This window comes from Rhinopithecus bieti, unplaced genomic scaffold, assembly GCF_001698545.2.
Source record: "Rhinopithecus bieti isolate Rb0 unplaced genomic scaffold, ASM169854v2 scaffold_49457, whole genome shotgun sequence".
NCBI lineage: Eukaryota > Metazoa > Chordata > Mammalia > Primates > Cercopithecidae > Rhinopithecus > Rhinopithecus bieti.
The window spans coordinates 667,182-692,266 of record NW_016820128.1 but is presented as its reverse complement, the minus strand read 5'-3'; the positions used below and the strand labels follow the sequence as shown (position 1 = coordinate 692,266).

General features: G+C 36.8%; 1 protein-coding gene across 6 annotated transcripts in view; it reads right to left on the bottom strand.

Annotated features, from left to right (window-relative positions):
• CHL1 (cell adhesion molecule L1 like) overlaps positions 1-25,085 on the bottom strand; it is a 215,005-nt gene that overhangs the window by 155,891 nt on the left and 34,029 nt on the right. For all 6 annotated transcript variants that reach the window (XM_017859615.1, XM_017859618.1, XM_017859614.1 and 3 more), the window contains exon 2: positions 6,082-6,161. The gene's annotated coding sequence lies outside the window, so the exon portion shown is untranslated. The remainder of the gene's footprint in view (positions 1-6,081; positions 6,162-25,085) is intronic.

The window sequence follows — 25,085 nt, the reverse complement described above, 5'->3', positions numbered from 1 at the left end:
ATAAACAAAATGTGGTATATATATATATATATATATACACACACACACAAAGCATAATCACAGGAAAATATAATGTATAGGAACTGAAAGAGATCAGAATATGTCACCCCAAAATACGCCACTTTGGCATAAGGTTTACTTTGAGCTGAAGGCAGTCAGGAACAGCAAATACTGAAAGAGCTCTTTGCCTCCCCACTATATGCCTAAAAGGAGGACATGCATTTCCTTTTGTGAGGGTCTTCCCCCTTCCCACTGCTGTACCAGGAGGACAACCACTATCACTGGAGATAGAAACTCAGTACTGAGATGGATCTGCACAGACAAATCTTACTAAAAATAACCCTAATCTTGCACTAGTTTTGCCCATATACTTAACTTCCCACTATTAACTGCTCCTAGAAGGCTAAATCTCTTTTCCTTTGTCTTGTCACTTCTGCACAATTTATCACCCTTAGTTAAAATGGTATACAAACCTGGTCTAATTGCTTTTCTGAGTTTTCACTTATTTACTATGATATCCTCTCTGCATGTAAAAATTAAATTACTAACATCAAATAAAATTTGTGGCTTGTAATCCTAGCAATTTGGGAGGCTGAGGCAGGAGAATTGCTTGCGCTCAGGATTTCAAGACCAGCCTGGGCAACATAGTGTGACACCATCTCTATGGATATAAAAACTTAGCCAGGTATGGTGATGCATGCCTGTAGTCCCAGCTGCTCAAGAGGCTGAGGCAAGAGAATCATCTGAGCCTGGGAGATCAAGGCTGCAATGAGCTATGATTGCACCGCTACACTCCAACCTGGGTGACAGAGTGAGACTTGTCTCAAAAAAAAAAGTATGCTTTTTTTCTCCTATCAGTCTATCTTTTGTTAGTTTAATTCACAGGCCCCAGGTACAGATTCTAAAAGAATAGAGAAACAGGACTTTTTCCTCCCCATATAATATTCATACACAGCTAGGGAGCCGGCTACACTCACAATATGTACTGAAACAACAAAAATTACATAAGGCTTGATAAAACTGGTTAACAGGAAGTTAACAATTAGTATGTTAGCATGGACTGAAGTCTGTGACCAACTTAAATTCAATAGGCAACAGTCTCTCAAATACACAATTATTTACCTGCTGTTTGCAGTTGTGAAGAGAATCTTAATGTATGCATTTGAAGGGCTACAAATAAAAGAGAAGCAACTGCAGCAAAAGGCCCTGCCTAATAATGTCTGTTTGCAAATAAGTTACTTAAGCCAATAGTGCCAGTTTCTCACTCTTTCAAAGGTAGAACTCAAACATGCCATAATAAAATTCATTTTCATTTCTCTAATAATGCATGCTATCCTTAAGAAAGGTAGATTATATTGCACAGGGTTCTTAGTGAGCTTTGATATGTTTCTTCTTCTTTTTTCCCCTTTCTTCTCTCTAATTTTTTTCCCTTCTTTAGGGTGGGGATGTTGTGGTAAATGTGAAGTCACTAATCTTTGATCTTTGTGCATGAGGCTTCCTTCCACTGCAAATCAATTATGACAGACTAAATTAGCCTTTGATCAGAGGCTCTGATTTACTTTTTAATTCCCTGCTTCATCACTAGGATCTGAGATGTGTCTGCTCTTTGCCCTCTGCAGTTGTGTTGGTGATAATAGTGATATATTTCACTGGTTTGCTTCCTTTCCAAGGCCTTAAATATCTGCACACGTGTGCAGTCCAATAAAATCCACTGTTTAGAAGAGATGTCTGTGATTTGTGTCAATGTTCTACACGGTATTTTTCTCCAACAAGAATTGCCTTAGGGCAAAAGTAGCATTTTCTTGAGGAAACACAATTTTCTCCTTTCATTGGATTTTGCTCTAAGTTATTTGTTTGGTTGTGCTACATATTTTCATGGACGTTTTATATGTGCAGTCTGTCATGTTGCTACTTGAACAGTCCTTTTAAATGTCAATATAAGATTAAAAGTGTCTGCTTATTAAAGAGATCACCCAAGTTTTGCTAAGTTTCGGTATCTTTTATTCTCTAATAATTTAATGGTCATTATGGTCAGTCTTTTATCTGCAATGCAATAGCAACTGAGCAACTGCTTTCTTTTGATGAAATGAATCTGCCTTCTAAATTTGCAAAGAAAGAAAAAAATTAACTTAAAGAAAGGCTATGAAGACTGAGCTTGAGCCTATTACAACCTTACAAACAAAAACAAAGAGGGACAGAGGAAACTTTTGGAAGTAATAAATACATGTATTACCTTCATTGCAGTGACAGTCTCATGAGTCTTTGGAAATGTCCAAACTCATCAAATTGTACATATTAAATATGTCCTTTGTGTATCAGTTATACCTCAATAAAATTATTAATAAAAACCAATAGGCTGACAGTAACAACAAAAACCTGCAAAATGATCACAGGCCTATGCTTTAAAATGTAATTCTCCATATAGTGCTCATTCTATAATCTTTTGATTTTGAGATGTAATTTTCCCAGTGACTTAAAATCTACCTGTAGCATTATAATGAAATATTTGTATACCTCAGCTTCCCTTTGGAGAACTTACTGAATTTTCATGCCTTGGAAATTACATTTATTTGTGTACGTGATTTGAGTAAAAGCAACTTCAATAAGACTCCAGTTGAAACAAATGTATTTTTGGCACCTCAATACCAAAATTATGTATGCAATTTGGAGGTAATCCAAAGAACAACCGAGAGAGGATGAAGGGAATGGGGTGTTTGGCTAAGGAAGAAATGTGAGGCTTCTGACTGTCCCCAGAGTGGGTGAACAACAATAAAGGAACATAACAGCCCATAAATATTTAAAAGGTATAGACATCAAATATGGATAGGAATGATTAATTCTGGGACAAGGGCATGGAACTAGTTCGGATGCACTCATATCCTCACATCAGGGGAAAGAAAAAAAAAGGATATGGGTTAGCATCATTGTTGAGGAGCATACAACTTTGATTATTTAGGCACAATGTTCTAGCATCCAGTGGAATCTTTTATCATCTCTGAATGCATCTGAAGGGATGTTGAAAATCTATGCGTATTTATTTAACAGAGGTGAACTTCTTGACCAGGGTCCCACTTGCTAGGTGGGGCCATCAGAGATCTGCTAGTTAAGGGAACATTAAGACTCATCAGTAACCACGTTTAAGTGTTAATGGAAACTCTTAGCAAGACTGCCAAGATAACAGGATCCAGAGAGGCAATCTCAGAACTTCTCAGCACAGAAAGTGTCTAAGAAGTGATCTATCAGGAAAATCTTTCCCTCCTTCTCTTCCTCTCTTTCTTCCTCTTTCTCCCTATCTCTACACTTACAAAGCATCTAATAAGCCCCAGGTTGTGTTCTCACAGGTAATGATGCAAATAAAAATTTAACTTGCCCTCAAAGATATGTTCACGAGACCATTGTGTAAATAATTAATTTCAACTGAGCATGAAGCATGTAAACAGAGCTGGAATGAGGCAGAGGTAAAATTAGTCAAGCAAACTGCATTTGTACAGAATGTGCAGCTCATTGTCCTGAGAACGTTTAAAAAGGAGGATTTGGTTAATCGGGTCCTCCTCAGGGTATAGGAGCCAAACCCTGGTGTAATTAAGCATTTGAGTGGTCTCTGACAGTAGATTTGTGTGTCACTGGAAAATAATCAATATCTTTATAAAAACTTCACAGACCACCAAGAGAAGGCAGCTATAGCGTCTCATAGAATAGAACTTAACTAAGACTTAAATGAAAATACTATTCTCTCTTCTCTACTCTCTTTATGTCTTTGACATAAAATAAGCCATCCAAATCCATAAATCAGTATGAGATGCAGTATGTAGAGATAAGTACCATCAAGCAGTCTCAGCACATGTTTTATCATGATCTTCTGCAGCAAAAATGTAGTCTCTGCCATTCAACTATTTAAGCCTTCTGTTAAGATGCATGGATAACGTCACCTTTGAATAAATTTTACATAGGTAGAGCAATAATTGAAATGTATATATAAATCTGTATTCATCTGATAGGCACAAACTCAATCTCATAAGATTTCTAACAGTTAAACTGCTTATTTTGCCCTACGTTCAGATAAATTTGGGTGTTGAAACACATAAAAACAAATTTAGCATTCATATATTGTAATCTAATCAGAGCTTGAAGAGTATTTTACTCCATTGTTTTTAAATTCTTGAGAGGCTGGGTATTGTGGGAGGAAATTTCTGAACGAGAGATTCTCAAAAGAAAATTGAAGATTAGGTAAATGCCTGTTCATGTGTGGGTGTGGGTGTGGGTGTTTTATGACTGTGATTCCACAAACCCTTCCTGAAACCTGATAACTGATTTCCCTAGCACAGTGAAAACTGATAATAAGGGAACTTATTTTATTGAATTAAATAATGATTTCATCAATCACCAAGAGGAACACAAGAAATAAACATAATTCAATAAAATACAGGAAAGAATGCAGGGCTATGAGCAAGAAGTGTGTTTTGCAGGCTACCATCCATTTTCATGATGTCAAGAGACACAATTATTAATATATCATCATGACACAACCACAATTACGGTTCCTCATGATAGTATGAAAATCTCTTTTTTAAAATTTAATACCCTGGGTATTATATTTTGTTCATTACTATCTCAGAAGATTTACCTATGTTTCTTATGAACTAGAAATTCATATAAAGTGAAATCATAAAAGGGTTTTAATGGAATAAATGTATCCCATACAATAATCATCAAAGGAACTGATTAATCAGATTTTGGGAAGAGTTTTCTCTAAGGATATTAGAATATACTTCAAACCATTTTTAATGTTACAAGAGACTTGAAGAACCCCTGTGGTGAGAAAGTCTGTGTGGAGAACCCCTCTTGGGGAAAGTCCCAAAGCGAAGATCTAAAAATAGTGGAGACCAAACCACTCCAGTGGATGAGAGAAGAGAGCAAATGTTTTTCAAAGCACACAATTTCCTCATAGACTGATTCTTGGTATAGCCTCCATTCATTTAGAAGGCCGCTGGGGGTTACCAGGAACCAGGTATGCTAACAACGACTCATGAAGTCAAGATGCTCTATCTCTTTCCACATTGTCTTCATTATTTTATATTCGTATTAAGGTCTCATTTGCAACAAATGCATAGAAAAAAATTGTTCATGCACCAAGTAACATCTTAATTCTTCTGGAGTGCATATTCTCTTGGTGACATAATGTGCTCTTGAGAAAGTAAGAAAAATCACTCTTTCATCTTTGATAAAAAAATTACTACTCATTTTTGTTTTACCTCCCATCATTTTGTCTTCAAAACTAGTTGTGATACTAATTATTGGCACTTACTGAACCAAACACAATGGTATGGACCAAACCCCAAACCCAGTGCTAATATGCATTATCATAATAATCTAATTTAAGCTGCACCTGTAGGCGGTTACAACTATTATTCCAGTTTTGTGGTTTATAATATGGATCATAAAAATAGCTAAATAGCTTAACTAGAACTACATCACTGTGTGTTTGGCCCTCCCTCCAACGTGGACTTTTCTCATTGTTCCAAACTCTTTGAAATTAGTTATAATTCAGGTTAGTGTTGCACAAAGAATTTGAAAAAACTCCAATCAAGGAGTCAGGTCAGATTTCAAATGGATTCAAATTCAAGGAACAGTGACTGAAGCTGAAAGTCGTTCAGACTATGAAGCATAAGCTCTGTTTACCCCCTGAAAATACAGGTTTTCTCATTGAAACTTCAAGCCTCCTTAGAAGTCAACCTTCTCAAATCCCAGTGACGAGACTATTTTCTATTAAAATTACATTTTGATAAATATTATAAATACTCCACTTTCGACTATGCTAACAGGTCAGCCAACAAGAAAAATGACTTTAATGTAAGGGTTTTGCTCTTTCAAAAACAAGCCAGCAATTTAATGGAACTCAAAAAACAAAAAAACCTTCACCGTATGATATATCTGGTCCATATCTACACTAAGACTGTAGTGAAGACGTAAGTTCTGCAATGTCTCCTTATCTTTATTCTGTGTGACTCCTGCACTGTGTACTGCAATAATTAAATACAATCAAAAATGCGTAAAACAACCGATTAAGGAAAATACTCTTACCAGTAAATTAAGTTCCCCTTAGTTCCACTGTGATTTGTTTGCAGTATGAAGACAGGATTATGGTTTGCAGTTTACAGCACCTAGGGATAGATTAGAAAGTTGTAATTTTGGAAATAATTGTCATTTAAGGAGTCACTTTTAAATTAATTTTTACATTTTCTCTTTAAAAAAACAGATTTAATTTTTCTTTCTCCCCACACCCCTCAAAATTTCCACTCAAATACCTAAGCAATAGTATTACTGTGTTGCCAAAAAACGGGTCCTGTGAATTTCTATCAAGGAACAAAGAAGCAGAGAGGGCAGGCATGCAAAAGGCAGCCACATAATTACACTTCTTATTGAAAACATTATCGATGTGTCTTCTCTCATGAATTCACGTATTTTGCAACAGACCACAATTGTAAGTATTTCTACAAAGCAGTTCTCCTGACCTGTGTGGCACAATAGCTACTTGCATCTGTCTGATGCTGTGACTAATCTGTCAAAATAAAATGATATAGACCATAATGAGGAGAGCTTTGTCAGGAAGCATTCAAAGATCAGACCTCTGAACTGAAGAGTGAACATAAGCCTTCAACTCAAGAGGTCATCTCTCACCCTGGTTTGCCAAGCCGCCTATCTCTTAAAACAACAACATGTGAAATAAGGGGACTGATTCAACCAATATATCCAATCCTCTTACTGTTCATTCCCAGGTGTCTCAAGGATTGGCTCCCAATCTCAAAAAGATTGCTTAAGCTTGTTTTGAATGCCATCCGCTTTTTAAAAAAAACTATGATTTTCGATTAAGTGCATCAGAAAAAACAAATCCCCAGCAAAGTAAGTCCCCAACTTTTTTTTTTTTTTTTTTTTTTTTTTTTTTTGGCATACGCAGCCTGTCATAATTTAATGACTGAACCATCATTTAGAAAGAGCTAAATTCCATGATAATAATTCTGACTCATTCTGGTAGAAGTTACGGATTAAGGAGATTTATAAAAACTACATCTTTGGCCCTAAGAAAAGGAAGACGGCTGAAAAATTCAAGCAACTCATTTCCACTCTGTGTATTATTTGACAATCTCTTTGGCCTTATTCCAAAAGCTGTTGCCAAGAAGTTATAAACAGATTGCAATGCCTCCGGAGACAACCTCACACCAATACACTGAGAAGAATTCCACCCTGGCAAGTATAAGAAAAGTCGTCACTGCTTTCCAGTTGACCAAGTGACACACTGCACAGACTCTGCCCTTAATACTTTTGTTTAGTAACCTCATTTCAGCCCCATAAGGCCTACTTCTGACACCATTATTATTATAAACAGAAATGTTTATGGATGACTAACCATGCACGAAACTGCGTTTAATATGGCTTCTAACCAATGAGTCCATGGTACACATTGTTTTAATATAATTGTGTTCACTGACTTCTGCAGGCTAATAGAAGTTTACCTAAGTAGAATAATACAGAACCTGGCTCCCACTTTGTTGTGTGCAGCATCCTGTGTGTGTTACAACAGTCTCTCAGTGGGGAAAAGAAATAATGCAATGTTTGCATATGTTGATTCAAAATGAGATTTGCTGACCCTGCTGTTCCATTTGCTGAGGTGAACATTAAATGACTTAATCTAGAATGTTCTTTATCTCAGTGATAAAGAATGTCATGCATTCAGGATCTCCTACAGCCATGGTACTACTGTTATTGTTCTAACATTAGATCTAAGACATCTCTTCAAAATCCATCATGTCAAGAAGCCACATCAGGCGGCTCTTCCCAATGGGTCCCCATTTCTTACCGCTGTTAAGGACACTCATGACAACAGAGATCAGTACTTGTGCTGAATTACCCACCACACTCTCACTTAGGAATTTCAAGGCAGTTGTTTGGTATTAGGCATGGAAACTGTAGCTATAATCAAACTTATTTGTATGCTCACAGCAGCAGCCTACACCCACAGAGCTCTCATCTGCTTCCTTCAACTTTGGTTCAGAAGGCACTCACATTAATCATGTATGTAAGTTCTTTGTTACTAATCTAATCTCTCTCTCTCTCTGTGTGTGTGTGTGTGTGTGTGTGTGTGTGTGTGTGTGTGTGTTCTTAGTGTTTACTGTAAATGAAGAATTATCTCTGTATTATTTTATTTTATTTTAATTTTAATTTTTTTTTTTTTTGAGATGGAGTCTCGCTCTGTCATCCAAGCTGGAGTGCAGTGGCGTGATCTTGGCTCACTGCAAGCTCCACCTCCCTGGTTCATACCATTCTCTTGACTCAGCCTCCCAAGTAGCTGGACTACAGGTACCTGCCACCACGCCTGGATAATTTTTTGTATTTTTAGTAGAGACGGGGTTTAACCATGTTAGCCAGGATGGTCTCAATATCTTGAGCTCAGGATCCACCCCACTCAGCCTCCCAAAGTGCTGGGATTACAACAGGCGTGAGTTACTGTGCCTGGCCAGTCTCTGTATTATTAGGTTTTCTTTCATTCCTTCATGTTGTAGGTGCATGATCTCTGGAAAGACGTACACAGACCATCTTTAGAATGCAACAAGAAATATTGAAACATATATACATATATATATACACACATACACACGTACTTATGATTTTCATCTCATTTTTAAACATTTCTCTCCTTTTACCGTTTTCTTATGATAAATTTTAGCATACTAGTGTCTCTGTACAATTTAGGATATACACATAGTGGAGGGATAGGCTCAAACATTATTAGATAAGGGTATATACACAATACACTACTATAATATAAGAAAACATCTTTCTAATTTTTTTATATTAACATGACGTACAATCCTTTGAATTTATTTACTCTAGAAAGTGTTTACCCTTTCCCTCACCACCATTGACATAGATACTAACATCTTATTCTCTATTATTAGTGAAAAGTTGTGTGTTTTTTTCAAAGTCTCTTAGTTTCTTTTACTTAAGAGATACAAATAAATATACCCACTGAATGTAAAATAAGAATGGAGAAGAATATTAAAAGAAAATACTAAAAGAAAGTAATTTAAGGCAAAACAACCATTTGGGTCCTTATTGGTTGTTTGCTTTGTTACTAAGATTTGAAAAGTATGACTGAAAGAAAACATAGTGTATGCACAATAAACTAGTTAAATTAAACTCTACTGACTTGCGGCAAAGTAAAAAAACAAACAAACAAACAAACAAAACAGAGAGGAAGTGTACTGGAAGGAGAAATAGTACTTGCTCAAAAGCAAGATACAGTAAAAACTGGGTTATGAGGGTACACTCAGCAAATAACCTACCCATGGCTGGTGTAATATGCGAGCTGCAGATCAGTGGAAGTCAGGGTCACATGTTTTCTGAATATGAGCATGTTGTGACTCTGAAGTTATCAAATATTTGAAAGTAGTACTTTTCACACAACATAGCCTCTACAGCAAACCTATGACTTCATTAGATGCTCAGCAAGAGAAATGGTGATCTCTTGCCCTGCTGGAAGAAAAGTTGGCTTCACGAGACATTTTGAGACATGTCATTTTACGACATGACTCCTTTCTAAGCTATTTATAAAGTAAATTTCTCCTTATGTACTTGTCCGGAGCCGTGAGGCCCAGAAATTGCCACGGCCTCTGTTGCTTAAGCTCCGCATTGTGGAGACAAGATGGCGCACTTCCTGGTTCTTCATCATCAACTTTACCTGCGCGCGAACTTTTCCCGCCCGCGCTTAGATAACCTCCCATGCCCGGGAAAGACTAAGTCTACCGAGCATGCGCCTGGTGACGTCTCTCATTATTCTCTTCCCCGCCTGCTCTGAGCCCTTCCTCTTCCCTGCCAGCCTATATAAGGCATTGCACCGCCGCCATTAAACGAGACTTGATCAGGATACTGTCTTGTCTCCATTTCTCGTGTTTTCTTGTCTCCTCCATTCCCACTCCCCCTTCCAGGGCCCGTTCGACTGTCCCGCAGGTCGGGACATGTACTGAATTGACAGCAAATCATAAGTAATTTGAAACTCCATCTAGACAGAATTAACTAAAGGCCTAACAGCTATAAATATTCCTATTTATTTTTATTCCTTATTCTGTATAAGAAATCTTGAGTTCCATAAGGGCATATATTAACTGTACCAATGTCTCTGCCTGGCACCATAATAAAATGTAATATATACTCTTTGGATAAGGCCATAATCACCAAAACAGCATGGTACTTATATAAAACTAGGCACATAGACCAATGGAACAGAATAGAGAACCCAGAAATAAACCCAAATACTTACAGCCAACTGATCTTCGACAAAGCAAACAAAAACATAAAGTGGGGAAAGGACACCCTATTCGACAAATGATGCTGGGATAATTGGCAAGTCACATGAAGGAGAATGAAACTGGATTATCATCTCTTACCTTATACAAAAATCAACTCGAGATGGATCAGGGACTTAAATATAAGACCTGATCCTATAAAAATTCTAGAAGATAACATCAGAAAAACTCTTCTAAACATTGGCTTAGGCAAAGCCTTCATGACCAAGAATCCAAAAGCAAATGCAACAAAAACAAAGATAAATAGGTGGAACTTAATTAAAGAGCTTTTGCTTAGCAAAATAAATAGTCCGCAAAGTAAATAGACAACCCACAGAGTGGGAGAAAATCTTCACAATCTATATGTCCGACAAAGGACTGATATCCAGAATCTACAAGTAACTCAAACAAATTAGCAGGACAAAACAAACAATCCCATCATAAAGTGAGCTAAGGACACGAATAGACAATTCTCAAAAGAAGATATACATATGGGCAACAACATATGAAAAAAGTGCTCAACATCACTAATAATCAGGGAAATGCAAATCAAAACTACGTCTCGATACCACCTTACTCCTGCAAGAATGGCCGTAATGAAAAAATAAAAAAAAATAGTAGATGTTGGTGTGGATGTAATGAAAAGGGAGCACCTCTACACTGCTGGTGGGAATGTAAACTAGCACAACCACTGTGGAAAACAGCGTGGAGATCCCTTACAGAACTAAAAGTAGCTCTACCATTTGATTCAGCAATCCCACTACTGGGTATCTACCCAGAGGAAAAGAAGTCATTACATGAAAAAGGTACTTGCACATGCATGTTTATAGCAGCACAGTTTGCAATTGCAAAAATGTGGAACCAGCCTAAATGCCCATCAATCAACAAGTGGATAAGGAAATTGTGATAAATATATATGACGGAATACTACTCAGCCGTAAAAAGGAACAAATTAACGGCATTCACAGCAACCTGGATGGAACTGGAGACTATTACTCTAAGTGAAGTAACTCAGAAATGGAAAACCAAAAATCATATGTTCTCACTCTTAAGTGGGAGCTAAGCTATGAGGATGCAAAGGCATAGGAATGATACATGGACTTTGGGGACTTGGGGAAAGGGTGGGAGGGGGGTGAGAGATTAAAGACTACAAATTGGGTTCATTGTATACTGTTTAGGTAATGGGTGCACCAAAATCTCACAAATCAGCATAAAAGACCTTACACAACCAAATACCACCTGTTTCCCAAAAGCCTATGAAAAAATACTTTTAAAATGTATATATATACTGTTTAGATGAATTAATGAATGAATGCATTAAAGCTGCACATATCAATTAATAGTAGTATTCATAGTTCCTTCACCTTACAGCCACAGGTATGAATTTCACACTTTCATAGAGCAGGAGGGAGCACATTACCAGCACAGTGTCTGTCAAAAGAGATGCTACAGCAGAGAAAAAAGAGACAGAGAGACTGAAAATACAGCAAGTGTGCACTTACTTGCTGTGTGATCTTAAGCTAATCATGTAGACCTTTAGATCTCCAATTGTCTCCTTGGTAAATAAGGGATAATAGTATCTGTTTTGCAGAATGGCTTGGAGGAACAATACTAACATGCAAAAATTGCTTAGCACAGGGCTGAGATCTAGCCGCTGCTCTGTGAAAAGCAAGGGGCAGCTGCAGTAGCAGCAGCCACATCATTGTCCTGATTGATGATGTCCAGTGAAGCTGGGAGGGACACTTGAGATCAGTCTCCAGGTTCCCCCTACTTGAAAGTCCCCACTCAACTCAGCCATCAGGAGGAAATCACACAGTACCCTGCATGGTAGCATATGAACCCTGACAGCTGCTGTATAAGCCACATGTGTGAGCAGCTACATGCCTTATTCTCACAAGACAAAAAAAAAAGTGTTTTGTTTTGTTGTTGTTGTTTTTTTGTTTTTTTTCTCTTTTTTTTTACGAATTAGAAGTCTTGTTCTTGTCACCCAAGCTAGAGTGCAAAGGCGCGATTTTGGCTCACTGCAACCTCAGCCTCGTGGGTTCAAGCGATTCTCCTGCCTCAGTCTCCAGAGTAGCTGGGATTACAGACACCCGCCACCACATCCAGCTATTTTGTTTGTATTTTCAGTCGAGATGGGGTTTCACCATGTTAGCTAGGCTGGTCTTGAACTCCTGACCTCAGGTGATCCCAAAGTGTTGGGATTATAGGTGTAAGCCACTGCAGAAAAGCATTTCTTTACAATGTTTTATGTAAGACTTTTAGTTCCTTAAGTCGAGGTCGGGGAAAATGATCTTATTAATTTTGCCTTCCTAGTACTCAAGCACAATGGCTGTCAGATTGCCAAATATTGGTTGCTTAATACACATACATTGACAAAAAATGCCTATTCTACATATATGTGTGTGCATTTGAGATCAAAACTGGCTATTTTTAAATTTTTTTCCTTTTAAAATGTATCTGATCTCAATTGATCTTTAAACACTGGAGATTTTGAGTGATTTTTTAAATTGCTAGAAAAGGCTGTGAGCACCTCAGCTTTTAGTCAATATTTAGGTCAATATTCTTAAGAAACTGGGATGGAAAACACCTTTTTTTGGTCATCAACTAACATTTATCTGACGGGGATCAGTTCTTCACTCAAATCGTGCAGGCCCAGACCTTCAAAATGTGTGCCAAAATGCTCAATACAAATTTGAATGACGATATCTTTTAAAAAGGAGAATGATACATGAGGCACATAATATTCCATAGGCTATAAGCTACTATTACTGCAAAAATGAACACACAAACAGAAATTCTTCAACATGTCTAACATAAAATAATGTACAATAAAGTAAAAACTAGAAAAAATATGATAAGCTGTTAATGTTTGCTTTTGGGAATTATTTATCAGCAAAACCTTATACAGGCAATGTGAAGATGTTCAATTTTTTTCTAAGAATACTTCTGAAAGACCATTCTAAATGGAAATAGCCCCTATTTCTGATCACGAGTTTTAGCATTTCTTTACTAAATCACAGATACTGACTCTCTACTAAACATCATACGTGATTTTTTTTCTAATATCAGTTGAAGACATATTATATGTCAGACATCATATTTAACAATTTAGATATAATCTCATGTAATACAAGTACCTCTAATTTGGGTACCACTAACTTTAATCTTACAGAAGAGTAAATGAATTCAAATAAGTTAGGTATTATTTACAAAGTTACAATGAGAATAAATGTCAGCACCAAGATGTGAACCTAATTTGTGTAACCTCAAGGCCTGTGCTGTTATCTACAGTAGAACCTCTTTCTTATTGCATCACTCATCTCAAGTACCTTGAGCGTCTTTAAGAAAAGGAATCCAAACGGATTATACCTCAGTCTTTTACTATTTTTAAGATATATTCAACTGTCTAAAGGAGGCTGTATTTAGCCTGTTTTCACACTGCTACAAAGAACTTCCTGAGATTGGGTAATTTATAAAGAAAAGATGTTTAATTGACTCACAGTTCCTCATGGCTGGGGAAGCCTCAGGAAACTTACAATCATGGCAGAAGGTGAAGGGGAAGCAAGGGATGTCTTGCATGGTGGCAGCAGAGACAGAGAGTGAATGGGGAACTTCCACACACTTTTAAACCATCAGATCTTGTGATACCTCACTGACTATCATGAGAACAGCATGGGGGAAACCACCCCCATAATCCAATCACCTCCCACTAGGTCCGTCCCCCAACACATGAGGATTACAATTTGAGATAAGATTTAGGTGAGAACACAGAGCCAAACCATATCAGAGGCTAACAGCGTAATAGAGCAATATCAGCAAAGAATATTTCAAGGCAAGTCAGAGGTCCTAACAAGTTTGATTCCTAGGTATGTAGTAACACTCCCTATTAATGACGTGTTTCCTAACTAACTGGGGCCTCAGAATCCTTATGCACAACATGAGAATTTTAACTGAATGCTATTTACAAGTTTGTTTGTTTTTTTTTTTTTTTGCCTTAGAAGTCTATGATTTTTTTTAAACTCTATAATAATGAGACTGAAGGAGGTACAGAGAAAGGCACTATATTATTTAAGAGACTGGGGCCAAGGGACTCACACAGAGGAAGATTAAAAACATTAGAAATCTTTAGTGTGGAAAGATGAATACACAGAACCGATAGACTGAAATAAAATCTTAAGGGACACAAAACGTGACTATCACTATGTTTTCTATAACCTTGGGCTATTACAACTTGGAAGACAGGTGATCCTCCAGAAATAAACTTAGGGCAAATCATACACAATAGAATTACATTACTATAATAGATCATATATGTTAAAGAAATAAATAGCTTCCAAAAAAGGAGAGACATAGTTTTGGCCAGTGCAGGCACAGTTTATTCATAGAAATGAGGATATGCATTTCATCACTACTGTCCAAGAACATCATGGGGAACCAAGACACATTCTCAAGAACACTTCCCCACTTCCCTTCCCTATAGAAGGCTGACCCAGAAGGACCTGGGTCTGATTGATGATATCAATAACACTCAGACACTTGAGGGTTTTGATCCAGCTCCAGCATGTAGCAAACAACAGGTCATCAATAAATATTTTCTTGAATGAATGAATAAGCTCTGCCACTTACTAGCTGTGTCACTTTGGGAAAGTTAAGTAACTCCTCTTTTTTCCGCAGTCAAATGTGGATATGACAAAGCTCCTGGGAAACCAGCTGTAGCTAATTCATCATAGCAGAATACCAAGCAGGTGGAGCAGGGCCTGAGGCCAAAGGCTGCCATGCAAGGTCCAAATCTCTTACCATTCATTCGCTAGTCTTCCCACCATGAATGCTGAGGCAGCCAAACAACCCTTGAGGCCGTGTTTTAAGCATGTTGCATAGTCAAACCTCAAAACTCAGATCCTGGCACCAATACCAAATCATGAAACTTAAAAGCCCCACCTGCCAGAGGCCAGAGGCCCTCTTCTGGAGGTGCTAGTCCTCTGTTTCCCACCTTGGAGTATGATGGTAGAGGTATCTCTTGTTTTCTCACGACTATCAAAGATAGTATATCAAAAGAAATGTTTGAAACAGTCTTGAAAGCAATAAGCAAAAATGTCAATGTTTTAAGTTAAGAATAAATCAAATAGATAATCTTTTAGATCTCAAAGAGGACCCAGTTCCTACTTTACATTACTTTCTAATGCAATTGGAGATGGCCTCCCCTGGAAGTAGAAGGCCACTAAAATTTGCGGTAGTAATTCTGCAAACCATTTATAGAGAAGCACTATGTTTTTCTATATAGTCCAAAATGTACGTGATGGTAGACTCAAATATCACCTTGAACTAATACCTGATCAAACCAGTTAATTGTGGGCAAGTTAATACCAATGTCAAGCTTCCTTGGTAATGATAATGGGATACACTTATACAGGGCTAACTATAGGCCAGGCACTGTCCTAAGTGCTTTACATTTTATTAACTCATTTTATCCTTACAAACCATGAGGTAGATACTGTTTTGCTTTTTAAAAATGTCCTCATTTAACAACGACTGAACTAAGGCATAAAGATGTTACATATTGCCTAATGTCACATGACCATTTCTCCAGGATGGAGTTTTATAATTTTGATAACCTTAAATATTGCCGTAGGTGTTACTACAGCATCAGTACACCTTTAAAGCAAACTCTTGTTCTTTATGGCTGCAAGCTGAGTGACACAAATATTTTTAATAATGTTTAGAAAGCAGAATTATAAATCATGAAGTCACATTGAAATACATATGAAAACTGCCTGGAAGTCTTTTAGGCTTATTTAGGTATGAAAAGATGTTAACATCACTATTATGAAGCCTTTCTGTCCCAGAGCATTGTACAAAGCGTCTTTGTTTATTCATCCAATAACATATTACTTGACTATTCTGTGTCTGGCACTACACTCAAGGCACATCCATGAATGGGGAGCCCTGTGTCCCCAAAATAGAAACTTATCTAAACATAGACAATCTCAGGATATTACTCTGTATCCTGCTTGAGCCATTACACCTGCTGCTTTGGACTGAGTATTTGCTCAAGTGGCTTTCAACCCCTGACCACCTTCTAAGATCCTTGCATCACCAGCATGGGGGCCTCAGAATCCCATCCTCTCCCAAAGTAAACCAAGAGCTAAACGTTCTGTTTTCCTTTAAATATCACTAATTTTCAGTACTTGTCCACACTCCCCAGCTATTTTCAGGGCTGTCTTTGTATTTTAGTCTTGATAACTACCTAAGGTCTCATGCTACAGTGAACCTTGGGAGGCAATAAATAATTTTCAAGTAGTTTCACTCTTTCACCAGCAGAAACTCGCTTTCTACCCATGAAGTCAGGTTGGAAAGGATTTGTAGGAGACAGCAATTGGTTAAGGTGGATAATTGTGGGAGTTTTGTTTTATCATAAAAGTAACAAATGCTTACTCTAGATATTTGGTAAAATACAAATATATATGTATACATACATACACATATACATATATACACACATGTATACATAATAAAATGGACATCATCTATGAAATAATATTTCAGTGTATTTCCTTCCCCAATTGATATATTAATATTCAACCAGTACTACAGCTACACTCATATACACACACATATACACACACACAGATATGTGTATGAATATATTACACATGTAAAAATCATATGCTGTTTATCTCTACATAACATTATGAGCATTTTGACTTTTTTAAATATCCTAACATAGATTTTTATGTTCACGTGGCCAGTATGCACAGATCTAGAAATCTAACTAAGTTTGAATTAAGCATATTAATACATGCCCAAATACCAATGGAAAAATCTTTACTGAGTGTCATTTATAACAATAAAATCTTGGTAACAACCTAAGTGCCCAATCATAGAGAAATAATTAAATATGTAGAATATAGTTATGTATTAGAGAAGTTTATAATTTTAAAAAGTTGTGTTTTCAAAGAATATTGAATGCGGAGACTTTGTATAATATTAGGTGAAATAAAGCACTACAACATTTTATATAGGATGTGAGCTTCATTTTGCTCATACAAAAAAATACTATGCATTAATGTCTACAGGAGAAATAACATTGGAAAGACAAATATCAAATTGCTACCATTGATTATGGGAGGAAAGTGGTAAAGAGAGATTGAAGATGACTTAATTTAATAGATATATTTCTAATGATCATGCGTTACACTTTTTTTTTTGCATCAAAATAAACTTGCTAAGAAATAAAAACACTATTTTCTCCAAAGCCACATAGTTATTTGATTAGGTAAGTAGCCCAGTTTAGTAAGCTACAACGGAAAGAATGGCATTCCTGTTGGGGTTGGGGGCTGGTATACAGGAGCAAGAGAGGCAACTCAGACGCCTTAAAGAGCAGGGCATTGTCAAGAAGATATATGAAATTTGGGAGGCTGAAGATGAGGTGTATGAGGGCAAGCAATAGATAATAAAAAGAGATGAGGCTAAAAAGTTGGATTGCACAGAATGTGAAGAGCCCTAGGTGTCATGCTCAGATAATTAAACTTTATCTTGTAAAAGAAGACCATTGTGGATTTGTAGCAGGAAATGACAAGATCAGATTTATGTGTCAGGAAGATAACTCCAGTTTGGTATCTTTGTATTCTCAGATATCTTCAAGGTTTCAAGGAGGCTGGATGTCTTGATTCATTATGAGAGAAAGAAAAAGAAAAAAAAAAAAAAGGAGGAAAGAAAGGACCAAACTGATTTTGTCAGAAATGATTTGAGTCCAGCCCTAACCTTAGAGAACAAATTTTAACTGTTCCTTGGTTTCTTTTAGAAAAAGGTCTTTGAGTAGAGAAGGGAGTGGAGTAATGAGAAAATTCTAGACTAAAATGTAAAGTTAAATGAACAGAACAGCACCATCTCAGGCACTTACTAGTTAGCCATTGAGTCTTGAGTATGCCACAACCTCCCTGAATGTCTCTTTCTTCATTTTTTTTTTAAAAACTGGAGTTAACAACCCCTGATTCATTTCACTCACAGGGTGGCAATGAGAATATATAAATGGCAAACTGTGTAGCACAGAAGATGTCTAACTAATGATAATTATTATTTTATAGCTACTCATGAGCAAATAGAAACTTCGATCTGGAAAAAACATCTAAGTACAAACATCTAACTTGTAAAACTGTGAAAATAAGTAGCTAATCAGCAGAGCATAAATAAATGACTCTAATGACTTCTTAAAAAACCTAAAACTGCTACAAAGGGGCATAGTAAGATGTTCCAAAAATGAAGTAGGCTATAGTTATTGACAGGATCTAAATATTACCTTAATTATTAAACTTCTAATTTACTATAGCAATATGCTAATTATCGTAAAGTGCAAGGGAGAAAAGGTACAAATTCAATGACAATTCCCAAAATATTGTTAGTAAAAATGAAATAAAAATAACTCAGTACAAAGAGCTCCAGGGACAGTATACAAACACACTGATATACAAAAACAGTTGTGTCACTCAAAATACTAAATTAATAATGTGTAACGACATGCCAATATACAGAATGAGATCATGATTCTCCTGTGCCTCCTCACAGTGAGGTCAGTAATGGTAGACACGAAAACCTTCTCAGTTGAGGAGATGAATATATGAATTCTAAGCATAACGTCTGGTCAACCATCAGTTGTTGCCATGACTTGCATTCCTGCCGAATACTGATAAGTACATAAATCAAAAATAAGGAAATCCAGAGATATTTTTAACATGAGGAGAGTCAAAATATTGGAAACCATTCATTAAAATAAAATTTATGTTGGGCTAGGTAAGCTGAAAATATAGTTGAGTGTCACACCAAACACATTTAGAGATTAAGAAATAAGGTCTAGGCCGGGTGCAGTAATTCACTCCTATAATCCCAGCACTTTGAAAGGTCGAGGGGGGAGGATCACCTGAGGTCAGGAGTTTGAGACCAGTCTAGCCAACATGTTGAAACCCCGTCTCTACTAAAAATACAAAAAATTAGCTGGGCGTGGTGGTGGGCACCTGTAATCTCAGCTACTCAGGAGGATGAGGCAGAAGAATTGCTTGAACCCAGGAGGTAGAAGTTGCAATGAGCCAGGATTATGCCACTGCACTCCAGCCTGGATGACAGAATGAGACTCGGTCTCAAAAAAAAAATAAGAAGAAGAAGAAGAAGAAGAAGAAGAAGAAGAAGAAGAAGAAGAAGAAGAAGAAGAAGAAGAAATAAGGTTTTAAAACATACACTCCCAATTGAAAATTTCAATTAATATAAACTTTATTTTTATTAAAACCAACACTTAACAGAAAATATAGTTAATCCAGTCTTACTTTGCAAGCTTTGAAACTTAGTTCGCCTATGGGCTAGGCCTGCTTCAGTTCTCTAGGAAATTGTACATATGCAATTATCTACTCAATTCAAGCAGGAAGAGATAAAAGTGGCAGTGGTAATGATGAGGGTGGTGGTTTTAACAGAAAAAAGAGAGGACAGGAAAGAGGAAGGAAAAAAATCTGCCTTAATATGGGAAATCACCAAGGTAATTATTTTTATTTTGTATAAGTATTGTGGAGAAGTATTCATATCTCCAGTATGCATTGTCTTTCTCCTCCCAGGGAATTTGAAAGGTAGATATTTTACAGCACAAGATTCCTGTTAGACAAAACCGATAGTAAATATAAAGCAACATATAAAATTCATCCTTCTGGTACTTAATACTAAAATAGTAGGACTCCCACTTAATGTGAAAGGAAAATTGGTTGAATTATCAGGTTAAGGGGTTCTTAACCCCATTACGATCACAAACACATGTGAGCATCTGGGGAAAGCTAAGGATTCTTTCTCCATAAATATGCACATGCCTTCATGAGCACAATATATTGAACACAATAACAACAGTCTCAAAAATCACCTCTGATCTGGGCCATTCAAACTACTCAGACAAAGTTGAATTGAAGAAAGAGATTGTTCAGCCTTAATTTAGAGAAATAAGATCTGTTGTAACTGCTTAGTAGAGTTTTATTGCAATCTACCTATAAGAATATAAGAGTCTACATTTTACCGCAATATAACAAAGATTTCTAAATTAAACCCTTGAAACAATTATTCATGTTAATTTTACTAAGTTTATTTATAAATGATGAAAAATAAAATTAATTTACAGACTAAATTACTTCCTTAGTGTCATACATAACAAGTGACAAAGGTCAAGTGTGGAACCCAAGTATTGTGATTCTAATTCTAGTCCTTCTGTAACAATATTGTAACCCAATCGCTCTGTCAAAAAAAAAAAAAGGTTTACACTTTCTGAAGGTGGATGTTTAAAAGGCACAAAACAAAGTCAGTCTTTCACTATGAAAGAAAGCCATAGTTTTTTCAAGTCATCAGCTGGTGGTTTGTTGTGAATGTGCGAACAGGCTGTGGATGCAGAGCCTTCCTACTTGGGATTTTGTCGGTGTTAAGCCTTTGCTTTCATCTATTCCTGTTTAATGTGAATGACACAAAAGCCAGAAAGAGTCACCACTTCCTTCATCTCTTCACATAATCCAGGCATCATATAGGAGTTTAAAAGACACATTTTCTTCTCTTCATTATGTACTGAATGCTCAGAATTTATTATACAAGAGTTCCTTTGATCCCTCAGAAACAAGCCGTTTTTGAAGCTCTGGTAACAGAGTGTTTAAAAGAGCTCTTCCAGTGGGGGCCAGTTGGTCACTCAGGACACATTTTGAGTACCCACTTTGTACAGAATCTTATTGGGCCTTTATAATACTATAGAAACTCATGGGGATAAAGAGGAGAGAGGACCCACCCTAAACAAAACAAAGCAAGAGCTGCACAAACAAGGAGATGTGACTCTTCCCCTTTGAGAGACCACGTGCTCCAGAGGGAGAGAGAAATTATATCTCATGAAGGCTGAGATGAGGGAAGAGGTGGTGAGGCACAGACAAATAATTGATTTTCAAGTTCAAGACAAAAATAATTTAAAGATTAGTTCTAAACTGTGCATAGTCAGCATTTTGTTTTGTTTTGTTTTTTCAAAACCATGTATGAGAATATCAAGTCCAGCTATAAAGATTCCACTGAAACCTCAATAGGCATTTCATAATCCCACCAAGAGCGGATAAAATATAGTAGCTAAGTGTTGAACTAAGCTATTATGTGGAATATTCAAACAAAAGATTCCTTCCTCTAATTCTTCCAAATACACAAGTATTTCTGGAAAATACTAAGATACATATTGTGGAAAATGGACTGAGTTCTGCATAGCCAACACCTCTTTGAACATTCGCATTCTTTTGGTTTGAGGAATGCAGTATTAACAGGTTGTTGCCTGCACTGATTATTCACTTAGCATACCTGGAGTGGCTGCAACTGAATTTGTTGCTGTATTTTAGCAAAAGATTTGTGGCAACTTATCAATGGGAACACGGGGAAACTGGCTGGTCAGAGAACCTTTTGTGAATGCCATTTTCTCCTGCCATTTTTTACACATCAGTGCTCAAAATTAATGAAGTTACCGAAGGACATAACAATTAGGAAAAAAAGATTATGAAGGATTTTTAATAAATCGTATTGGGCATAAAACATGCTAGCAGAAATTATAATTAATAAGAAGTGAAATGTAACACCACCTTAAAATAGAAAGCAGAGTCCCCTTGGAAACAACACATGGGGCTAATGCAAAAATCAATGTTCGCTGTGCTGGTTGCTTGCAAAATTACACAATTAATCCTGTGTAAACTAACCTATCAGCAATGCACACTGCAGGGCTGCTGATAACTATTAGGCTGCACAATGTATTAAAGAAAGAGAACCTTAATGAGATCCCATGAGAATCTAAAGATTTAAATCAGTTTTTTTTTTCCTTCTGTAAAAGATCATTTTTACTCCACTTAGTGGACAATACTTTTCACATCTGATACACATATGGTCAAATCCACCATTAAATCAATCATTAGGAACCAGAAGACATTCTATTTTGAATTTAAAATATGCTATTGAGCTGATTTCAAAGTAGAGGATTTAGAAACCTACATAAGATGCCACCTTACTTATCTCTCTCATGGAGTTGATAGAAATCCACTGCTATCCCATATTACTGGCCTCTCACAGGGGCTAATGAGCCATTATAAAATTGCTGCGATAACACACTCTATACCACGTGAAGATATGTGGTCTCATGTACATTCAATTTATGTTAGTTATAGTCTGCATTATTCCACAGAAGAAAATAAATAGAGATGGAAAGTAGCCACTTAGGTGTAGTAATTTAAAAAATATTCCCTCTGCTGTGTGTGTGTGTGTGTACACATATTTACACTGAATGTATGCAAACATGACTACATCCATGTGCAGGGATCCCCTTGAACAGTTAATATCTAAGTAAAAAGTTGTGCACAGTTTAAGAAGGAAATCGTTCAAATATTTTTCTGATGGTTGGAGTAAGCCTTTAAGGTGTGTTGGTGAAGTTTTTCTAACTCTCAGATTAAATGTAATCCCATCTGAAAGCATATCACCTGGGCAAAAGATAAAAGATTCTTCAAACATTCCCCTGTGTTTTCATTGCACATTTAATTGAAATAAAATTGTCTTAAAATATATTATTTTAACACTATACATTCCAATAACATCATTAACTTTGGCCTTAACTTCTGAGTCCTGGTTCTTTCATTCCAGCTATGGTCTTGTTGTAGATCAATTCCATTAGGCAGTGTTTGCCTCTATCGAAAAGCTGTATGCCAAAACAAATGAGTAGATGAATGGGTGATGGATAAATCAATAGCCAGACAGACAGACACAGAGATACACAAATAGATGGATAGATAGATGTAGGTGTTAATTGCAAGAAGCACAAGAGAGAAAAAGAGGAGTGCTGTCATCATCTCATAGTCTCCCTTGACAGACATTTCTGGACTTCCTTCATATTGGCTCCACTCCTGGAAACACACAGCGCAATACTGTAACAAAATCACTAATGGAAGTGCAAGCAGTGAGTGCAGGTATCTCAAGGAGTAGAAAGATGTGAAGAAGTAGGAAGAGGCAACAAGAAGGAACTCCAAGAGGAGAAAGAATGTAGAGTACAAAGAAGAACAATTTGCCTGAAAAGCTGAGAGCTACTGGTGATAAAGAAAGCTGACATTTCTTCTCTGACATGTCAGCATTAAATCTGTAGCACCTGTCTGTGCACACATGCTGTTGTCTCCAGAAATCAGTCTATTTCTAGTCACTTTTGATTTCTATGCATGCTTTTTGTCTTTGTTCTCCATATGCATATTACCTATTGTCTTTGAAAATGATATGAGCCTGATAGCCCTCATTTTCATGTAACAGTCATTGAGGATGTTTGAGAAAAGACAAGGTTTTCTGTTCATATGTTTGTCTTCCCTCTTTTGCTCAGAGTCACAATGCTCTCTAGTACTAGGAACTGACATCACTGGAGCTTGCACACAGGTATATGTGTATTCTAGATCCCAACTTCAGATTTCTTTCACCAGAATAAGATATCATTTTTTGTTCCTTGTGTTGCTTTTTTATATAGCTTGTCTATAAAATAGTTCAACAGAAAACAGGAAAGGAATATTTTAAAAACTACTCTCTGCTTGGGTTTAATAGATGGACATTCATAGGTGTAGTTATTAAAGTAAAAGTAAGATGTGCATGGGATGGAAAGAGGAGGTGGATAACATTTATGCTTCTTTAAAACCCTGTTGAAATCAACAATTGCTACTTTTTTTTATCAAGCGTAAACATTCATTTTACTTACAAAGACTCCGGGTGAGATTATTTACCTGAAGTAATAGGCATAAATTAATCTGCTATGCATTTCAGATTTTAGCAAAAATTTTCCATTTTCAACAAGAAAATATTTTGACAAGGAATAATATGCCCTTCTTATTCTGTTTTCAAAACTCTCCTATATGAAGTCTACTTAGAAAAGGATCCTTCTTTATCAAACTGTCTGCTAAGCATTGAGAAGAAAGGCAACATTTTGGAGAATGATTAAAAGATTAAAAGATTGGAGAAAAAATAAAATATATAAGTACTACAGGTCGGGCGCTGTGGCTCACGCCTGTAAACCCAGCACTTTAGGAGGTCGAGGAGGGTGGATCACCTGAGGTCAGGAGTTCAAGAACAGCCTGGCCAACATGGTGAAACCCCGTCTCTACTAAAAACACAAAAATTAGCTGGGCGTGGTATGTGCTTATAATCCCAGCCACTCGGGAGGCTGAGGAAGGAGAATCGCTTGAATCCAGGAGTTGGAGGTTGCAGTGATGCAGTGACCGCACATCACGCCATTGCACTCCAGCCTGGGTGACAGAGCAAAACTCCATTGCAGGAAAAAAATAAAAAAATAAATAAATATATATATCATACGTAATATGTAAGTATATATATTATATTACATATTATGTAATATATAATAGAATACAGAATTTTTGGCCTGGCATGGGTGGCTCATGCCCGTAATCCCACTTTGGGATCGGCACTTTGGGAGACTGAAGCAGGAGGATCACATGACACCAGGAGCTCAAGATCAGCCTGGCCAACATGGTGAAACCCCGTCACTACTAAAAATATAAAAAAATAGCCAGGAGTAGTGGTGCGTGCCTGTAGTCCCAGCTACTCGGAAGGCTGAGGCACGAGAATCACTTGAACCCGAAGGCGGAAGTTGCAGTGAGCTGAGATCGTGCCACTGCACTCCATCTTGGGTGATGGAGCGAGGCTGTCTCAAAAGAAAAGAAAAAAAAATAAGATTAA